Source organism: Crocodylus siamensis, chromosome 4, assembly GCF_052110815.1.
Source record: "Crocodylus siamensis isolate JL-2025a chromosome 4, ASM5211081v1, whole genome shotgun sequence".
Taxonomy (NCBI): Eukaryota; Metazoa; Chordata; order Crocodylia; family Crocodylidae; genus Crocodylus; species Crocodylus siamensis.
In genome coordinates this window covers 212,948,701-212,955,754 of record NC_143398.1, presented here as the reverse complement: position 1 = coordinate 212,955,754, position 7,054 = coordinate 212,948,701, and positions in this window count along the sequence as shown.

Sequence of the window (7,054 nt, the reverse complement as noted above, 5' to 3'; positions counted from 1 at the left end):
GACAGACAGTGTCAGGGAAAAGGATAAAAATGCTTAAAGGTCTTATAAAGTTTAAAACAAATAGGTCACAGCTAATTAATCTTTATCGTCTGACTATAATAGAGCAAAACAGAGCCACTGTTAAAGCTGAAACAGTGCTAAAATTAGTGGAAAGGTATAAAACAATTAAATCTTTGACTAACTCTCTTCGCTTTTCATCTTTCCTTTATGCATTTGTTATTGATTCTGACATGGGTGCCCTTTCCAGATATAAAACCAAAAAGAGTTAAATAGTAAAATGCCCAACTTAAAGATTTACTTGCCCAGAAGCTGATCTTTTATTACAGGTAAACTCCGCAAAACATCTCTGACTTTAGTGGGACCTTGGTTTGAAAAAGAATCAAAGGATTGGATTTGCAGTAGAAAAAACACTCCAATTTAAAACTAAATTATTTCATTTGCATAGAAATTGTAATTTATTTTCAAAGTCAGATTTTACAGATATACTGTTCCATGCCAGAAATCAAACTTAGTTGAATACAGGAACCTTGGATTTTCAAAAGCAGAAAACAGAAGTACATAGTCAAATATTAAAGTTTACATACATGCTTCAAACTGTTTTGTAAAACTTAAAAAAACACTACTAACATCTTAACAAACTACAGTATTGGCCATCATTTCCTACCCATAATGAACTGTAAATTCATTGTGCAGTTCTGAATAAAATGACTGCAAAGACACTGGCATGCTATAAAGCTGCATATATTTGTTATGTACTGCATTGTAGAGTTGGGAACCCACAGACCCTAAACCAGTGATTCTCAGCCAGGTTGCCTCAGTGTGCCACACAATGTTAGCACTCTTTGGTGTGCTAACATGATTCACAAGATAAACTCAGAGATTTTGAACAGGAATCCAGAGTGTTAAAAACGTTCTGACTTGTTGTGTTTCAAGTTCTTTGAAGCACAAGAATTTCTCTATTATTTTTCTGTAGTCAAAAAATGAATGAAAACTAAGACCTGGCATTTTCCAAGGGGTGCCTTGAGTCCAACAACGGGTGCCTTGAGTCTAACAAAGTTGAGAACCACTGCCCTAGACTGTATTGATTAAACTGCTTAAAATCAGTCTGAAGTAAGCTTTTTAAAATAAATATTATTTGAATTGATTAACGGGCCCAATCCTTTTCTCTCCGACAGTTTTCCAACTCGGACATGAGCCAGAAGTTCAGTGACAGTTTTGAGAAACTCCAGTTGCCCATTAAAGCCTTCTTTTTACTACCAATCTACCCTCCCTGTCCTGACCCAGTAAAGTGGGGGAGAGTGGTGATGGGGAATCTCACTAATCCCTTCCCAGGCATATAGTCTCATATACCTTTCCAGTCCAGGTGGATTGAGGCAGAACTGCAATTCTTGGTAAAGGTCTGGGAAGTACTAAAACTATATCCACAGCCCAGAACCTTGCTGATATCAGGGTATATTCTGCACCATTAATCTTTACACTCTTATGCCCTCTTATCCCTATACTCAGCTCATATTCCCCCCCTCCCCCAAAAAAAACACTGCTCATGAGGATATCTGTTGTATAGGCTATTTTAGAAACTATTTGATTTGCTGTAAGGAAATATGCCATCTACCTCAATTCTAGGTAGGTGAGGAAAGATGGCAAAGCAGCCAATGGCCAGCTGCAAACAGAAGGGTAACTAGAACAGCAGATGGCCACAGTTTATATACTGAAGAGACACGTCTATGTGGATTCACAGTTGAGCACTTACATTAAAACAACAAAGTTCAAGGCACACGTTGGGGAAGTAGTGAAACCTCTGCCAACTACCACTTCGCTCAGTTTGCTTTGGTACTGTAACCCTTTCCCTCACCCTTTGTATTTGGCTTCTTTAAGCTTTTATGTCTTTAGTGAAGGGATGCTATTTTTCTTGGTATTTGAACATATCAAAACGAAGCCCTAATCTACACTGTGGCCTTTTGGCTGCCACTGCAATACAAACAATAAATTAAAACTTATAGCAAAACTCCTGCTGATTACAGAGGGAACAGGGATTAGCTCAGCTTTAAGGAAATCAAATTGTATACAACTATATTTGTTCTAAAAGCATAAAATCCTGGGTTTTTTTAATGGTTTATAGCAGAGGTCAGCAACCTATGGCCTATGGAACCACTGGGTTTTGCCTATGGGTCCACTGGACCCAGCCTGCGGATGTGGGGCTTCAGAAACATTTGGCAGAAGGGGCTTTGGCAGTGTTTAGTGACAGGAGCTTTCCCAGTGCTGGAGCAGGAAGAAGCAGCAAGGGGGATGGGGAAGGCGTGTTCCTCTGGACCGCAGTGGGGAGAAATAGTGGCGGCAGCACTGGACAGGTATGGTGCTGCCCACCACTGATCCAACCAGTTGGGTCATCCTGGTGCACTGCCTTAAAGGGTCACTGACTGCTGGTTTATAATATTTCAAATATGAATTAGGGTTTTTTTAGACAATTAAGCTGCAACATTGAATATATTCCTGTGCAATATTTTAAATCTGCCTAAATAAAATTAAGCATAAAAGACTGGGTTTAATTGCAATAAATTGTAATGTCATATTTTGGTATATAGAGTCTTAAGAATTTATGTAAAAAGGTCATCATGCTCAAATCTGTTTCTTGTTTTAAAAGAGATGCTATAGAATAAGCTAAAATCTTTTAATAATTAGTCAGAATGATAAAGGACTTCATTCTATCAAGCATTTCTTAGACAAGCATCACGGAAGTCACAGACTTCACACAAAGCCAATATGGGACATCCTTTTGGGGTGGAGCCATTGGTCTCCTTGGCCAATCAGTGGTAAGGGGTGGGACTGCCACCTCCTCAACCAATCAGCAGTGTGGGGTGGGGCCACTGAGGCCCTTGGCCAATCAATCTCAAGGGGTGGGGCTATTACAAAGAGATGGGGAAAATGGCACCAGCTTTGGCTTACTGCTGTTATAATAAAATATTAATTTTCTTTTATTTTGCACTTTTAATGACATTGAATGCAGACAGTGGTGATTTTGTTCATGCTAATCTGGGGGAGAGCAATTGCAGGTACTCCTCACTTAACATCATCCCGGTTAACGTCGTTTTGTTATTATGTCACTGATCTATTAAAGAACATACTTGATTAAAGTTGCACAATGTTCGGTTGTTTGGCCACTACCTGCTAGTAGGTAACTACTGTGACATAATTGGATTTGCTTAATATTGTTTTGCTTAGTCACCTTTTCCAAGAATGTAACTATGATGTTAGCGAGGAGTAGCTGTATTTTGGCTGCAGGGGCTGCTTAATGAGTTCTGGTGAGCAGTGGAGGACTGTAAGGGTAGGCCTGCCCCTTGACAGGTGCTCAGCTCCCATCTTGCAGCCAGAAGTCCCTCCCCTAATCCCTGACCTTTGCCACTGGAAGTCTCTTCCCTTGCTCCAGAAATACTCCTTCTGGGAGGGGGAGGTTTGCCATCTTAAAACCAGGAAAAAAATCATATACAAAAAAAATCAAATATCTCATATAACTTATTTTAATTTTATTTTTAAAGGTATTTTTCTCTTGATTTGTGTGCATTTGCATTGTATATCCACAGGTGATTGCATAATAGCTAAAACTACAGTCTTACTCTGGTATTTAGTATGGGGTGTAAGGATGGTATGTGGTGGCAGGTGGTTGGGGAGTGGGTGTATGTGCATGGTGGGGTGTGGGGGGTGTTCATGAGTATGGGTACAGTCAGGGAGGGTGCGGTTGGGTGTGGAGGGGCCTGGGTGTGGGGTATGTGGTTGTGCTGTGGGGGAGAGTGCAGGGGTGTGGGAGTGTGTGTAGGGGCTGCAGAAGGGTATTGATGTGTTTGGAGGGATGGTGGCAGGTGGAGGGGTGGGATGGAGTGTGCCTGGCCCCATAGTACCTGGCACCCCACACCCACAGCAAGGAGTCCCTGGCCACAGCCTGGTGACAGTTCCCTCCACTTTGCTCCATGCTGCAGCCCTGGGAGTGGCAAATGGACTGTGCTGCACCACTCCCCCTGCCCCTTCCCTAGCCCCAGACTTACTCCTTCCCTCCTTCACTGCCGTGGGAATGTATACCTATTTCTTACATTGTAAAGTGGGTTCCCTTTATGTAAATTTGATTTATGCATGGACTTCTGGGAACACATGTGCCACATAAATCGAGGGAAGCCTGTATTCTGAAATATTAGCCAGTTAAATACAATAGCATTTCACTAATGACTCTTTAACTTAAAACAGTTGAATTGGAAGTAGTTATTATTATTATTTTTTTAAATCCAATCTAGGCTTTTCACATTGTTATTTTTTTCCTTCTGTATATAATTTGTTAGACCTCGATTCCATGCAATGCCCAGCGACTGTGGGGACAATGGGTTGATGCAAGCATTGCTCACTCAAGAGCTTTATTCGAAGTGGAGACTGCTTCAGACAAAGCTCCAACAAACTGGGGAGCTGCCAGGAACATTAGTTTTTTACATATTTATCCACCTTGGTTTATGCTCATTAACAATTATCCCACTTTTGTCCGTCCTTTGTTCCACCCTAAGTCCTTCACATTTTAAGCTCCACCTCTGTTTACTGTTTGTTTCATTAACATGGAATTGACTATGCATTTCACTTATTTACATGTCTTTTTGCTATGAGCGCATGCCTAAGACCATGACCCCTGCTTCTTTCAGTCATGTGGGTAGGCTTTGACTAAAGCCTGGAAGCTTCTGGAGGCTTCTTTACCAATCACCATTCAACTTTTGGCATATGTGTATCTCAGATTCTGTTACCAGTTATGCGTTGTCTTTCATGGTCCAGTCTGTTTTTCAGTCCCGCGTTGTACCACCTCCACAATTCCTAAGACTTGCATAAACTTACTTGAAAATGGTTGGCACCATTAAGATGGCTACTTAGCATAACTGAATGGCTGGCTTAGCATAAGTATTCATAAGCAAAATCTGCCTTATCTTCTAATGATAGCCAGTGGTTTGCACCCTGTTTCTTTTACACAATGAGCTATATATCTTACAACACTACTATATTGTTAGGAAAATGCTTGCCTAAGGGTCTTGCAATATTACTTTTAACATACCATTCTGCCTTGTAGTTAGCAGCTTGCTAGGCCACAGGTCATAGCCTTTTTATGCTTTTTCAGCTGCAAATCTAATGCTCCCCAAGATCCAAATACTGTCACCCTAACATAATTATTTGCATTATTTCTCAGAACTAAAATATAAAAATGATATACCTTCAGGTTCAGTGATCTGCATTATACTGAATGTATGACATTGTTTGCAAGATCAAAGCGAGCAAAATAAACTAAGCACCATAAAGAAATTGAACTTTAGAAGTTTAAAGGAAAACTGCAATATTTCACAGGGTTATAAGCTTGACTAACTTAAGAGCTGGAAACATCCTACCTGCCGTCCCCATCTGCCCCATGTAAAGTAAATATTTATGCTGCTCAGATCAACAAAGCCAAGCTCCAAACATGCTACAGACCTCCTACAATACCAGCCATGGGATGTGGACAACAGAATACCTCTGGTTGTCACCTATAGCCCCCAGCTTGAACACTTAACACACATCATTAAACACCTCTGAGCATGAACAACATGTTCCCCTGGAGGCTGTGGTGAGGAGTGGGGGACACGGCGACTGCCCACAGGTGGTGGTGTTGGTGGAAGAGGCATGGTAGTAATGAGTGGGGAGTTCCCACAGGCAGCTGCAGCAGTGTTGGAGGCAGGGGTGGGCCGAGTGGGGAGCTCCTGCAGGAGGCTGTGTTGGCAGTGGGGAGGGAGGAGGGGGTGGTGAGCACCAACCGATGGTTGACCACTGCCCACAGATGCTGCCGGTAGTGCTGACCAGTCACGATTGGGGACCACCCACAGATGCTGCCGGCGGTGTTGGCAGTGCTTTTAGCAGGGGGTGCACTGCCAATCTTAGGGGGTGTACGTGGGTGTCTCTAAGCCCTCATGAAAAAGGTTGACTGTCTCAGGGCAGCCTCTGGGGACAAACCTGTCCTGCCTTAAAGACAGACTCCCAACCTTAAATGATGTCTCTCAAAGAGGCAAAAGCCCGTGGCTGAAAACTTCAGCCTCTCTGGACACTACATTGCTGACCTCAGGATTGCTGTTTTCAGGCAAAAAGTTTTAAAAACCAGTTGGAACGAGAAACTGAGGAACAAGTCATCCACAAATTGGACTGTGTTAAGTATGGTTTAAACAGCAACTATGGATTCTTATCTCATTACCTAGATTAGCTTTTGTGACCCGGATTGTTCCTATGGGTTTACCGCGTGTTTACTTTTCCCTCCTATCATTGCCTGTCTTCCTCCTACATTCTCTTTGTCTCCCACATCCCTTGTTTTCTTTATTTTAATTTTCCTTCCCTCCTTATACTCTGCCTTTTGCACATCCTTTCACAGCATATGATGAAGTGAACTTGGGTTCACGAAAGCTTATGCTTTCCCTATATACATCTTATTTAGTTAGTCTATAAAGGTGAATATCCATCCTGCCTTCAAAATATTTACCAACTGATCCTTTCAGTTAAACACAGTAGGAGAAGTTTTGGCTATAAGAGGTTATTCATTTGCTGTCTGAGTTTTGCAGGTCTTCCTTGAAATCAAAATCTTTGATTGTTTCAACATACAACTTCTCTCTGAGCCTATTTAAGCATCGGAAAGACTCAGTTTCAGACACAGTTGTTTCAGGAGGGGTTTTGTATGCTGTCAAGTTTTGAGGGGAAAATAAATTTCTGCTTTCTGTCGACAAATATTTTGAGAGCAGAGCACTGAATTAATGAACAGCTATTCAAGATGAATGAATTGTTTAGAAATGGCTAAAACAAGAGTGTGAAATAGTAGGTCTGTTAAGGAGACTTTGGGAGGCCCCATGGATTTCCTTTCACTGTGCTAGCTGAGTTTTTACCCACTTAGCCTCACAGTTCTTTGGAAAGCTACTCTGTTTGGTTTTTCTCAGATGTAATCAGAACCGTTCCATGTATGCCTAATTACAAACACATTTCTTTTCTTCATACAATATCCCTAACTATGCAGCAGTCATACCCA